Raw genomic sequence first — 15,243 nt, 5'->3', positions numbered from 1 at the left:
ACCCAATCCTGGGGCAGAAGTAAAAGTACTCCTAAATAAATCCTTTAGGTTTTGTGAGCTAGAGTGGTGACTCTTGGAGAATATCTAGTTTCATTTCCAAGGAAGTTGAAGGTAATGATCTTGGATAAGAGGTTGTCTCACTTGCTTCATTACCCAACAAATCAGCAGTATATCAGAGCACATAACGCCAACTCTGAATCCTTTCTCCTTGGCAACTAAACCTCATCACCATAGAGGCAACGACCCAACACAGATTTTATAAGAAAGATAAATGAATATTTTCCTCACCTTTTCCTTTTCTTACCATGATCTTTCCTACATACTATAAGAAATATCAAGAAGAATTTAAAACAATAATCTGCACTTCATTGGCATATATAAATGAGGAATAGTGTTATATGAGAGGAAAGACTTTCTGATGGTTTTCACATTAATTAAAAAAAATCAAAACTGAATATGATGAAACTGCTGGTAAAAATATAATTTACATACAGTCTACTTGCAACAAGCAATAATAATCTATGATGCTAATACTTGCAACCATGTTCCTGAGCATCTTCAAAAAATTAAAAGTAAATCACATTCTGTTATTAAAGTTTACATACAAATTCACAAGTCTAATTTTATTTTTCATTTTTTATTTTTTATTGTGATATGATTTACTCATAATACAACCTAACTTCCCCTATTTAATAAGTTTTAATAATCAAAGGCATCCATGTGATCACCAAGAGAAGATACAGAATATCTCCATGATTCCAGTAAGTTTTCTAACAATCCTTTGTAGCCAAATCTCTCCCAAAAGGAATTACTTTCTGACTAAACAAAGGTTTGCTTTACCTTTTCTAGAACCCTACATATTTGGGATCGTATAATGTATACCGTTGTCTCTAGCTTTTTAAACTCAGAACAATGTCTATGAGATCTAACCATATTTGTGTGTATCAGTAGTTGGTTCTTTTAATTGATGAGTAGCAGTATGCAATGAACATAAGTTTATCCTCTTCTTGATGGACATTTGAATTGTTTCCAGGTTTTGACTATTTTTGACTATTATAAAGCCATAGAAAATATTCCTGCAAAAGTCATATTGTAGAGACAAGCTTTCCTTTCTCTTAAATATATTTATTGGAGTGGAATTGCTAAACTGTAGGACAGATATATCATTAATGTTGTAAGAAACCGGAAAACATCCTCCAAAGTGGTTGTACCTCTTCCGCACTCCCACCAACAACGGATGGAAGTTTCAGTAGCTCCATATCCCTGTCATTTGGTGTTGTCAGACTGGTTTTTAGCCTCCTAGTTGGTGTGATATGATTTCAAATTATTGTTTTATTTTATGTTTATCTGCTGACTAATGATGTTGAACATCTGTTCATGTGCCTAGTGGCCATTCTTATATCTTCTTTGGTGAAATGTCTGCTCAATATTTTTGGTCACTAAATCTTTTTTATGGTGGAAAACTTACATACTGCAAAATACGCCATTTTAATCACCCTTAAGTGTACAATTCAGTCATATTAATTATATTCACAATGTTGTGCAACTATCACCACCATCTACTTCCCAAACTGTTTCATCAATCCACAGAAACTCTATAACCACTAAGCATTAACATTTCATCTTCTGTTTCCTTCAGCCCCTGGTAACATCTAATATAGTTTTTGTCTCTACAAATTTGCCTATTCTATTCAATTTCACATGAGTGGAATCATATAATATTTTTCCTTTTGTGTCTGGCTTATTTCACTTAACATAATGTTTTCAAGGTTCATCCATGGTGTAGCATGTATCAGAACTTCATTCCTTTCTTTGGCTAAAAAATATTCCATTGTACGTATCATATTTTGTTCATCCATTCATCTGTTGATGGACATTTCCTTGTTTCTACTTTTTGGCTATTGTTAATAATGCTGCAGTGAACATCGATATATAAGTATCTGAGTTCCTGTTTTCTTTTTTATTGGGTATATGACTAGAAATTGCTGACTCATGTAGTTATTCTATTTTTAGCTTTTTGAGGAGCCAGCAAACTGCTTCCTATAGCAATTGCACCATTGGACATTCCCACCAGTAATGTATGAGGTGCCAATTTCTCTACATCCTCACCAACAGTCATTATTTTCATTATTATTATTATTTTTACCAATCTTATGGGCATAAAGTGTTATCTCACTGTGATTTTGATTTTCATTCCCCTAATGATTGATGATGTTGAACATATTTTCATGTTCTTATTGGTCCTTTGTGTATCTTCTTTGGAGAAACATCTATTCAATTCCTCTACCAATTTTTTTAATATGTCTTTTTGTTGTTCAGTCACAGAAGTTCCTTGTACAATCTGGACGTTACAATATACAATTTGTAAATATTTTCTCCCATTCTGTAGGTTGTCTTTTCATTTTCTTAATAATGTCCTTTGATGCACAAATGTTTTCAATTTTAACGAAGCCCAATTTATCTTGTTGTTGTTGCCTATATTTTGATGTCATAATTAAGAATCCATTGTCAAATTCAAAGTTATTAAGATTTTTCCTTATGTTTTCTTCTAAGATTTTTATGATTTTAGCTCTAACATTTAGGTCATTGCCCAATTTGAGTTAATTTTTGTATGTAGCATGAAGCAGGGGTCCAAATTTGTTCTTTTGCATGGGGAAATTCAGTAGTCCCAGGCCTATTTTTTGAAGATACTGTTCTTCCCACATTGAAAAGAACTGGCACCCTTGTCAAAAATTAAATGACCATAGACACACAGGTTTATTTCTAGGTTTGCAATTTTATTCCATTGGTCAACACGTACATCTATGCCAATACCACACTGTTTTGATTATAGTAGCTTTGTAGTAACTTTTGAAATTGGGACGTAGGGATCCAACAAATTTGTTCTTCTTTTTCAAGACTGTTTTGGCTGTTTGGTGTTCAGTGGAATTCCATAAAATCTTGAGGATTGGTTTTTCCATTTCTTCAAAAAGGCTGTTGGAATTTTGATAGAAATTGCAATGAATCCATAGATAGGTTTGGGTAACACTGATATCTTAACAAGATTAAATCTTCCTACCCATGAATATAGGACTTCTTCAGTTTATTTCAGAAATATGTTGTAGTTTTCAGTGTATAAATCTTCATCTCCTTCATCAAATTATTCCTAACAGTTTATTTTTACATACTACTACAAATAGAATTTCTTTCTTAATTCTCTTTTCAGCTCATTCTTTGCAGGTGTACAGAAGTACAAGTGATTTTTTATGTTGATATTATACCCTACAACTTTGCTGAATTCATTTATGATCTCTAGTAGCTTTTTTTGTAGATTATTTGGGACTTTATATATAGAGGATCACGTTAGCTGATACAGAGATAGTTTTACTTCTTTCTTTCCAATTTTGATGTTCTTTATTTTTTTTAACTTGTCTAACTGCTCTGGCTACGACTTCCAGTACAGTGTTGAATGGCTTTGGGAAAGTGGGCATCTTTGTCTTGTTCCTGATCAGGCAAAGTTTTCAGTCTTTCACGACTGATGTCATCTGTGAGTTTTTATTATGTTGAGGAAGTTTCTTTCTATTCCTAGTTTTCTGAGCTTGTTTTATTTATTTTTTTTTTAGGCATTGGCTAAATATATTTTTATACATTCTTTCTTTTGCTTAACAAAAATATCTCAATGCATAGTCCATATATTTAAGAATTTTTACACACTGGTTGTTTCCATCAAGACAGTGCTTTCAAAAGTGCCTAATCCCAAATGAGAAAGTAATTCATAACGCACCAACATTATGTCCTATTGTGATTCTCAACCAGGTTACTCCCTGGGACATTTAAATCCGAAATTTTTTGAAGCAGGGCCCAAGTTCTAAAGTTCTCAGGTGATTCCAATGGGCAACCAGGGCTGAGAAACATTATCCAAAATATGCTCAGTGGCGAAGCCAAGAGTCCCACCTTTGATCTGCTTCTGACACTGCACAGAGACACAGGTCTCTGCGGTGCCTTCTGGGTCTGTGCTAACATCTTCGTCATCGATGTTGATCTCCTCGGTGATTACATCTGGTCCCAGCTTGGCCCTGTACAACATGCTGATTCTTTTCAATGTTTTATTTTCTTTATTTAGCTTTGTCGCCAGAGCTTCAGCACTCTCTTGACAAGTCTTCTCTATTTCAAGATGGTTCTGCATAAAATTGACTTCTTCTATAACCATGTGAGAAATTTTCTGAAATTCCTCCAGTTTTTTAACAGCTTCATCTCGTTCTTGCCTAATTTTGTCACACTTCTCCTTTGTTTTCTGGTTGTCTGCTCTGAGGTCTTCATATTCGCCTATGGCTTGCTCCTTCAGACTGGTGATGAGCTGCAGCTGCTTCTCCCCGTCTGAGCTGTTCATTTTGGCAGGTGGGGCCAGGAATAAAGGAAAGGAGGGAGAGGTGAGGGGTGCAGTGGGGGGAGGGGGCCTGAGCTTGTTTTATTATGAAAGGTGTTGGATTTGTAAAGTGCCTTTTATTTTTTGTCAATTGAGATAATCATGTACTTATTTTCCTTTATCCTATTAATGTGGTATATTAAATTGATTGATTTTATTATTTTGAACCATTTTTGCATTACTAGGATAAATCCCAGTTGGTTGTAGTGCATCATCCTTTTATTATGCTATTGGGTCTGATGTGTTAGTATTTTGTTGAGACTTTTTGCATCTATATTCACAAGGGATATTCGCCTATTATATTCTTCTAATGTTTTTATCTGGCTTTGACATGGTTACGCTGGCCTCATAGAATGAGTTGAAAGTATTCCCACCTCTTCAATTTTTTCTGGAAGAATTTGAGAAGGATTGGTGTTAATTCTTCTTTAAATGTTTGGTAAAGTTCACCAGTGAAGTCACCTGGTCCTGGACTTTTCACTCTTAGAAAGTTTTCATTCTTGATTTTATCTTTTTTTTTTTTTTTTGGTTGAACTTCTGTTGAGATTTTAGTTTTGGTTTTTTTTTTTTTTTAATTTCCCTTAAGATTTCTTATTTGGCTCAATAATTATTTGGAATTGCATTGTTTCATTTCCATAACTCTGGGGATGTCCAAATATCTTTGGGGATTGTCCAAGCTACCTTTCTGGTGTTGATTTCTCGTTTAATTCCAGTTGGTTTGAGAACATATTTTTTATGATTTCTATTCTTTTAAATTTTAGTTGTGTTTCATGGGCAAGAATGTGTTCTATCTTGGTTAATGTTCCATGTGAGTTTGAGATAAAAGTGTATTCTGTTTTGTGAAGGAGTATTCTATAAATGTCAATTAGATCAAGTTGACTGATAGTGCTGATCAGTTCAACTATATTCTTAATGATTTTCTGTCTGCTTGATCTGTCAGTTACTGAAAAAGAAGTATTGGTATCTCCAACTACGATAGTGAATTTGTGACTTTCTCCTTTCACTTCCCTCAACCTTTGCCTCATAATTTTGGCACTATGCAGTCAGATGCATACACATTTAAGATTATTATTTCTTCTTAGACAACTGACCTTTTATTATTATGTGACACCCTTCTTTTACCCAACAATTTTTCTTATTCTGAAATCTGTTTTGTTTGAATTAATATAGTTACTCCAGCTTTCTTTTGATTAGTGGTAATATGGTACATCTTTCTCCATCCCTTTACTAATATCCTATCTAAGTACTTATAATTAAACTGAATTTTTTTTCACATTAACATTCTTAGGTTATTGATCCTCTCATGAAAAATCTGCACAACCACCACAGATAAAGCCACTGCAGCATCTTTACTCCTTCTGTTGTCCAATCACAAGCTCACTTCTTTTTGCCAGCACCAACATTGGTTTTTGCAGTCCCCCTGACTTCCTTCATTCTGTTCTTGCATTCCTTTCACTATTTTCTTGATGTCTTTTTCTTCTCATACAGGCCATGTCTTGCAAGTCTGTGTTTGGGTTCATTTTTCTTTGCATAATCCAAGGAATCATAAATCATGCCAAAGCCAGTTGTCTTGCCACCACCAAAATGGGTTCTGAATCCAAACACAAATATGACATCTGGTGTGGTCTTGTACATTTTGGCTAGTTTTTCCCGAATTTCTGTCTTAGGTACTGTTGCCTTTCTGGGGTGAAGAACATCAATGACCATCTGTTCCTGCTGAAGTAGTCAGTTAGTCATGAACTTCCTGGTCCAGATAGTTACTGTGTCATTCATGATGGCGGCCAAGCTTCAAGCAGCCGGGGAGGAAAAGAGTTAAACTGAATTTCTTGTAGACAAAACATAGTTTTGTCTTATTTTATCTATTTTGACATTCTGTCTTTTAATTGATGTATTTATACTGCTCATATTTAAAGTGATATTGACATAGTTAGATTGCTATCTACCATATTTGTACCTGGTTTGTATTTATGGTATTTGTTTATTTATATCTTTTCCTTCACTTTCTTTTTTTTTTCATTTTAATTGAGCACTTTATGATTTCCTTTTATCTCTTTTTAAAAAAAAATTTAGTAGTTTCTCAATCCCAAAATTTGTATGGAATCAGAAAAGACCCCTAATCGCCAAGGAAATGTTGAAAAAGAAAAACAAAGCTGGGGGGCATCACGTTGCCAGATTTCAAGCTATATTACAAAGCAACGATCATCAAGACAGCATGGTACTGGCACAAAAACAGACATATACACCAATGGAACAGAATAGAGAGCCCAGATATGGACCCTCAACTCTATGGTCAAATAATCTTCGACAGAGCAGGAAAAAATATGCAATGGAAAAAAGACTGTCTCTTCAATAAATGGTGCTGGAAAAATTGGACAGCCACATGCAGAAGAATGAAACTCGACCATTCTCTAACACCATACACAAAGATAAACTCAAAATGGATAAAAGACCTCAATGTGAGACAGGAATCCATCAAAATCCTAGAGGAGAACATAGGCAGTAACCTCTTCAACATCAGCCACAGCAACTTCTTTCAAGATACATCTCCAAAGGCTAGTGAAACAAAAGCAAAAATGAACTTTTGGAACTTCATCAAGTTAAAAAGCTTCTGCACAGCAAAGGAAACAGTCAACAAAACAAAGAGGCAACCCACAGAATGGGAGAAAATATTTGCAAATGACACTACAAACAAAGTTCTGATTTCCAAGATCTATAAAGAACTTCTCAAACTCAACACCCAAAAAACAAATAATCAAGTCAAAAAATGGGCAGAAGACATGAAAAGACACTTATCAAAGGAAGACATACAAATGGCTATCAGACACATAAAAAAAATGTTCATCATCATTAGCCATCAGGGAAATTCAAATCAAAACATTGAGAAACCACCTTGCACCAGTTAGAATGGCAAAAATTGACAAGGCAAGGAACAACAAATGTTGGAGAGGTTGTGGAGAAAGGGGAACCCTCTTACACTGTTGGTGGGAATGCAAGTTGGTACAGCCACTTTGGAAAACAGTGTGAAGGTTCCTCAAAGAATTAAAAACAGAGCTAGCCTATAACCCAGCAATTGCACTCCTGGGTATTTACCCCAAAGACACAGATGTAGTGAAAAGAAGGGCCATATGCACCCAAAGGTTCATAGCAGCAATGTCCACAATAGCCAAACTGTGGAAAGAGCTGACATGCCCTTCAACAGATGAATGGATAAAGAAGATGTGGTCCATATATACAATGGAATATTACTCAGCCATCAGAAAGGACGAATACCCAACTTTTACATCAACATGGATGGGACTGGAGGAGATTATGCTAAGTGAAATAAGTCAAGCAGACAAAGACAATTATCATATGATTTCACTTATTTGTGGAACATAAGGAATAGCATGGAGGACATTAGGAGAAAGAAAGGAAAAATGAAGGGGGGGGAATTGGAGGGGGAGACAAACCATGAAAGACTATGGACTCTGAAAAACAAACTGAGGATTTTAGAGGGGAGGGGGGTGGGGGAATGGGTTACCTGGTGATGGGTATTAAGTACTGCATGGAGCACTGGGTGTTACACAAAAACAATGAATCGTGGATCACTACATCAAAAATTAATGATGTATGGTGACTAACATAACAAAATAAAATAAAATATTTAACAAATTTAGTAGTTTCTCTAGTGTTTCCAATATACATTTTTAATTACTCTAACTCATTTATTGATTGATTGATTGATTTTTGCCTTCCCCCAACTCCATATTTAAATAACACTATACCACTTCATGTGTAATACAGTTACCTTATAACACATAATTTCCAAATCCTTTCATTCCTCATGAGATTGCTGAAATTCATCTCACTTATTATCCACATGCTTTAGTCAATCAATACATTATTATTAATTGTACCTTAAGTAAGCTATTTTTAAGGTTAACTAAGAATAAGGAAAAGAAAAGGTTTTTATTTATTCCTTCTCTAGCATTATATTTATTGTGATATAGGTCACGAATTTCTTATCAATATAATTTTACATGAACCTGAAGAATTATTTTAACATTTCTTACAGTGCAGGAATAATGGCAATCAATTCTTTTAGTTATTATTATTGAAGGGCAGTTTTACTTGATATAGAATTCTAGCCTATAGTTAGAAGTTAATGAGTTTTTTTCTTCTAACACTTTAAATATTTTACTATACTGTCTTCTTGCTTGCATAGCTTCTGTAATCTCTAGGCCCAATGTGGGGCTCAAACTCATGACCTTGAGATCAAGAGTCATATACTCTACTGTCTGAGCCAGCCAGGTGTCTTTGCTTGCATAGCTTCTGCAGGAAACTCTGCTGTAATTTTTATTTCATCTTATATAAGTAATGTCCCTTTCCCCCACCTTTGGTCTTTTTTTCAATATTTCCTCTGTGTGTTTGGATTTATGTAGCTTGAACATGATATTCCTAGATGTAGTTTGTGTTTGTGTGTGTATGTGTGTCTGTTTGGTTGGTTGGTGTTTGGTTTTTATCCTTATTGGTATTCTCGGAGATTTCTGAATCTGTAATGTTCTCTTATCATTAATTCTGGAAAATTCTTGCCCATTATTACTTCAAATATTTTTCTGCTCTGTTCTCTTTCTCCTCCTTCTAGTATTCCAATCATACATATGTAATCCTTTTGAAAATTTCCCACAGATTCTGAATGTTCTGTTTGGGTTTTTTTCTTCTCCCTTCTTCTTGTTGCATTTCAGTTTAGAAAATTTCTGTTGACCTACCCTGAAGCTTATTGACTCTGTCCTCACCTGTATTGACTCTACTGATGATCCAATTAAATGCATTCTTCATTTCTGTTGGTGTTTTTTATTTATGGCATTTCCTTTTGATTCTTTCTTAGAGTTCCCATCTCTCTACTTACATTATTCACTTATTTTTGGATGTTGTCAACTTTTTCCATTAGAATCCTTAACATATTAATTGTGGCTATTTAAAAATCTGTCTGATAATCACAACTATAACATACCTGATTCTAATTTTGATTCTTGCTTTGTCTGTTTTTTCTTGCATTTGACATAGTTTGTAATTTTTTGTTGAAAGCCAGACATGTATTGGATAATAGGAACTGGGGTGAATGTGTATTTTATGTGAAGATTTATGTTTATTTAGCTAGGTGTTGAGCTGTATTTAATGTTGGCCAGAGCTTTGAAATTCTTCCAGTGTCCTTGGCTTTGTCTCCCCTCCTGATTTGGGGTTTTCCTAGTACTCTTCCTCAAAGAGAGTCTATATCTGCAGCTCATTCAAGTTTAAATCCCTGTTATCATTCTAGAACCCTGTTAGTTTGATGGTAAAAGGTGGGAATGGGGAGGGGGTGTGATTTAATCTCAAACTTTTAGTGGGCTTGTGTCTTTGAGCTGTGACCTCCCCAAATGTTTCTTCAATGGTATAATTCTATCCTCCCACCAACGTGAGACAGGAAGGAGTTGGCCAAATTCCCTTATCCCAGCTGAGAGAACAGTCTGGTAAAGTCTTTCCCCTTCAAGAGACAGCCTTTTTTTGGAAAATTCTCTGAATTACTTCACAATGATAACTTTATCCATCCCTCTATTAGTGCCACCAGGAAATCTTTCTTGGATCTTCACTTTGAGAACCTGCTCATGTTCAGAGGATGTCACAGGTAACATCCACAAAGTCAGCACATGAGCCTCTCCAGAGGGTGCCTTAAGTTTCCCTTTATTATGGTGTCTGGTTTCTCCCAGAGCATACAATTAAAGAATGAATTGTCTGCTCTCTATAGGACCCAAACACTCATAGAAGTGTTTGGGAATCATGATACCCTGTATGTCATGATGATCTCATTATTTAGATGTGTGATATTAACTTCCAAATGTTTGGGGATTTCAAAGATCATATTGTTACTAATTTCTAATTTAATTCCACAGTTTCACAGAGTATGTACTGTATGATTCAATCTTTTGGCATTTATTCAGACATGTTTTATGGCTAAGCATGTAATTTTTTTACTTGAAAACAATGAATATGTATTCTGAAATTGGTGGGTGCAGTGTTCTATAATGTCAATTTGGTCAAGTCATCCATTCTATATCTTTAATGATTTTTGTGTGTGTGTCTATCTCAGGCAAATCAGTTAATACATTTCTGAAAATAGACATAGATTCTTTTCCTTTTCCCTAAAGTTTTGTCTGTTTTTTCTACATGAATTTTTAGGCTCTATTATTAGCTATATATACATTTAGAATAGTTTTTTTTAACAGATGAGTTAACCTTGTATTATTATGAAATAACCCTCCTTATTTGTAATAATATACTTTGTCTCAAAGTCTACTTATTTGTATTAATGTGGCCATATCAGCATTATCTTTGTATGATATACCTTTTTTCACCTTTTGCTTTCAACTTGTTTCTTTACATTTAAAACATTTTTCCTATAAATCACAAATAGTTTTTTTTTTTCAGCCTTAAAATCTCTTCCTTTTAACTGAAGAGTTAGTATATTTACACTTAATGTAAATATTAATATGGCCAGGCTTAGGTCTCTCATCTTCCTATTTAGTTGTCATTTGACCCATTTGTGTACTGTTCCTCTGTTTCTCTTTCCTGTTTTCTTTTTAGTATACCTTTAATTTTTTTATTATATTGTATCTCTTTCAATTTTCATTTTTAATGGTTGCTATATTTTAATTTTTTTTTTAAGATTTTATTTATTTGCGAGAGAGAGAATGAGAGACAGAGAGCATGAGAGGGAGGAGGGTCAGAGGGAGAAGCAGACTCCCCGCTGAGCAGGGAGCCCGATGTGGGACTCGATCCCGGGACTCCAGGATCATGACCTGAGCCGAAGGCAGTCACTTAACCAACTGAGCCACCCAGGCGCCCCTAATGGTTGCTATATTTTATTAAGCATCTTATGATCACAGTCTACCTTCAAGTAATATTGTACAATTTTATAAAGAACATAAAAAACTTACTTTATAGTTTGATTTACCTCTGCCCCATTCCTTTTTATGCTCTCTTGCCTTCTATGTATGCTATAAACCCATAATATATTGTTGTTGTTTTAGTGAGTGGACTTTTAATGTATACTTTAACCAAGAATTTTATATTTACCCTTTCTGGTGCTGTTAATTCCTACTGACAGATCCTCAGTTTCACCTACTATCATTTCCATTCAGACTTAAGAACATTTTACTTTTTAGCACTTCTTGTAATGGAGGTTTACTAAAGATGAATTTTCTGTTCCTGTCTGCAAACATATTTATTTCATCTTCATCTTCATTTTCATTTTTTTATTCTGAAATAATTGTAGGCTTATAGATAAGTTGCAAAAATAGTGTAGAGTTTGCATATATATTTTACCAGTTTCCTCTAGTATCAACACTTACAAGAAAACCAAGAAACTGCCATTCATACAATATAATGTACTAAACTACACAATATTCTAAACTAAATTCTGCCATTTTCAAATTTCATCAGTTTCCCCATAGTGTCATTTTTCTTGTCCAGGATCCAATCCAAGTCCTCACATTGCATTCAATTTGTGCAGATCCTTAGTCTCCTCCAGTAACTGACAGATCCTTATTCTTTGACTTGCATGACCTTGAAATTTTATGAGTATGGGTCAGTTATTGTGTGGACCAATTAATGATTTATTTTTGAGTAAATTGTACTTATACATTTTTGTCAAGAAAACCATAGGCATGATATTGTATTCCTGTCTCAGGGATCCCATGACTACTCACTGGTTTGGCAATTACTCACAGGACTCAAAGATATATTCACAGCTAAAGTTGTTACAGCAAAAGATGATGTGCAAGAAGAGCAGGAAAAAGATATATAGACATATGCTAAAAAAGTCTTTACCATCCCTTTGTCATCCTTTTGCAGGACAAAGATACACAGACACATTTTTCTTTCTAGCTGTGAACTACAGGAATGTGTATGAGATATCCTTGCCCAAGAAAGCCAGCTGGAGTCTTGGAATCCAAAATTCCTAACAGGAGCTGGTCACACAGGCACATCTCTGCCACATGGCCAGACCCTGGACCAGGTTCTTAGTAAATACCATGAATCTTCGTATTTACTTCAAACATGCCAATAACCTGGTTTATCTCGAGCCACTACTTTAGGCATATGGAATAACATCATTACCAATTAATTCTGTGATTATTCTAAAGTTTTCAGAATTTGACAAAGAGCCATCATTCTGGCTACAGAGATAAGCAAGAACTGAACAAAATGGACCTACTACATTAACTGTATTCACAGAGTTTTTAAGTGTCTTATATAAGGGGAACACAAGATGTTAATTTGTCTTACTACTAGTTTTACTGACTTTGATCATTTAGTTAGGGTGCTGTCTGTTGGGCATTTATCCCAGAGAAAGTACAATTTATATTCACACAAAAACCTGTACATGAATGTTCATAGCAGCTTTATTCATAATAGCATTTCCTTTTTAATTGATAAATACTTTGGGAGAAATATTTTGAGGCTATATTAATAGCCTATGTCTCCTCAAATTTTTGACCACCGATTTTAGCATAATTGGTAGATATTATATAAATACTTATTTTTGCGAATTTTCCCTAATGGTTATTTAATATTTCTCTAATTTCTTCTCCATATTTATTTGGGGTTTCTCTGTATAAAAGAGTGGTCTCTTCCATTTATATGTTTATTCATTAATTTGTATCAGTTTATTCCTATGGATATTTTATCATATGAATTATAATCTGATACTCTTTATTATTTGTTTTGTTGCTCAAATTATTCCAGCACTAGGCACTGGGAACTCCTTCTGTTGACATTTGTGTTGGTATTGTTGCTTTGTCATTCCACCATCCTTTTTCTTTAATTAAACTTTCTGTTTTTTGAGATAACTATAAATTTGTATGCACTTGTAAGAAATAACACAGAAAGAACCCTGTACATTTTACTCAAGCTCTTCTACATGGGAGAGCTTGCAAATTATAGCACAATATCACAATCAGCATACTGACATGGATACAATCCACCTATCATATTCATATTTTTCCAGTTTAATTTGTACTTGTGTATTTAGTTCTGTGCAATTTTATCACTTGTTCAATTTTATGTATTCACCACTATAGTCAAGATACAGAACAGTTTCAATACCATAGGATCCTTTGTGTGTCCGTTTTATAAACTCCACCTTCCTCTGACCACCCTCCCCACCATGGTCCCTAACACTTGGCAACCACTAATCCATTTTCTATTTCTAAACCTTTGTCAATTCAAAAATGTTATATAAATGGACTCACTGTATATAATCTTTAGGGAATGGCTTTTTTCATTCAGCATAATCCACTGGAGATTAATCTAAGTTGTGGTGTGTATAAATTCATTCTTTTTTATTACTAATATGCCACGGTTGAGATATTCAATAGGTTTTTTACCCATTCACTCATCAAAGAACATCTTTCTTCCCCCCTACTTTTGGGCTATTATGAATAAAGTTACTATAAACATTCATGTACAGATTTTTGTGTGAATTTAAGTTTTTATTGCTCTTGAATAAATTCCCAAAGTGCAATTTCTGGACCCAACGATTTCGCATGTTTAATTTTATATAAGAAACTGTTAAACTGTTTTCCTGAGTGACTGTACAATTTTACATTCCTACCAGAAATGTATGAGTTATCCAGTTTCTCCTTATACATGTTTAAGCACTTCCTTATATTCTGACTTCACAAGATGTGTAAGGTTCACCTTGAACTTTCCATGTCTCAATCCTAGAATCAATTTCTCCAACAAGTTCTGGTTCCTTTTGTTGCAAAATGGTATTTTCTCAATGTCTGAGCTCTAGCTACTCTTATTTCTCCTAGGCTCTTTCAGCAAAGAGCTATGAAATATATTGAAGTATTTAAACACCTGTGTGTGTACGTACAATGTGACATATATTTCTTGATCTGTATATATATATTTAAAAGCCATGGGTAATACATACTGATACCTTCGATTGCAATCCAATATTACAAGTTTTATTCCACTGTTTCCTGCTTCCTTATTTGTAAATTCTATGAGAAACCTTGTTCTCCTTATCTATAATGTATTCACTTATTTGCTTACTCTTACCATACACATAAAGTAGTTAGAGAATTCGTAACCCATATACTTATGATAATAGAATTACTAATTAGACCACCATATTTCCCTGTAGTTCTTTTTGCCTTTAGCCTTATAATATACAGTCAAAATACTGCTTCCCAACATTATTTAGGTTAGTTCTTTTCTTCCTTATACCCTTTAATGTAGTTATGTTATTTATTCATACACTGCATTTGAGGTAAAGTTGGGTTAATTGGATACTGTTTGAATTCCATTTTAAGTTTTCCTTACAACATGGTTAATTTTAACTATTTATTTTCTGGAGCATATAAAATGTTACAATGGTTCTAATAGCCAAAATTATACAAGCTGTTATGCTTCAAGAAGTTATCACCCCATCTTCATCCCTACTAACCTGTCCCCCATTACCCACTCCTTTCCAGCACTTTCCCAGCCTCCTATAAGTATCCAATCTCTAGTATCTGGTGTAGCCTTCCAGTATTTCTTTTGCACAAAAGACTGATATGTATATTATTACACCTTCTCTTTCTTCCTTGAATGGTACTACACTATAGCTACTCTTCTTTTGTTTGTTTATTTTACCCATTAACATATCCTAGAAATTATTCAAAATCTGTTCCTAGAGATCTATCTTATTTTTTTGACAACTGCTTTATACTTCTTTGTGTGGATATACTATTTATTCAACCACCACTCTCCTATGCATGGACATTTTGATTATTTCCAATATTTTGCTATTACAAACAATGCCACAATGAATAAGCTGT

The 15,243-nt window shown here is 34.2% G+C and overlaps 1 pseudogene; it reads right to left on the bottom strand.

Moving 5' to 3' along the window:
* Positions 1–5,404: 5,404 nt before the first annotated feature.
* On the bottom strand, positions 5,405–6,175 carry LOC118013201 (annotated as a pseudogene).
* Positions 6,176–15,243: the final 9,068 nt, after the last annotated feature.

This window comes from Mirounga leonina, unplaced genomic scaffold (genome assembly GCF_011800145.1).
Source record: "Mirounga leonina isolate KUSES-001 unplaced genomic scaffold, KU_Mleo_1.0 Mir_153, whole genome shotgun sequence".
Classification (NCBI taxonomy): domain Eukaryota; kingdom Metazoa; phylum Chordata; class Mammalia; order Carnivora; family Phocidae; genus Mirounga; species Mirounga leonina.
The sequence above is the reverse complement of the archived record's forward strand: the minus strand, read 5'-3'. Positions and strand labels throughout refer to the sequence as shown.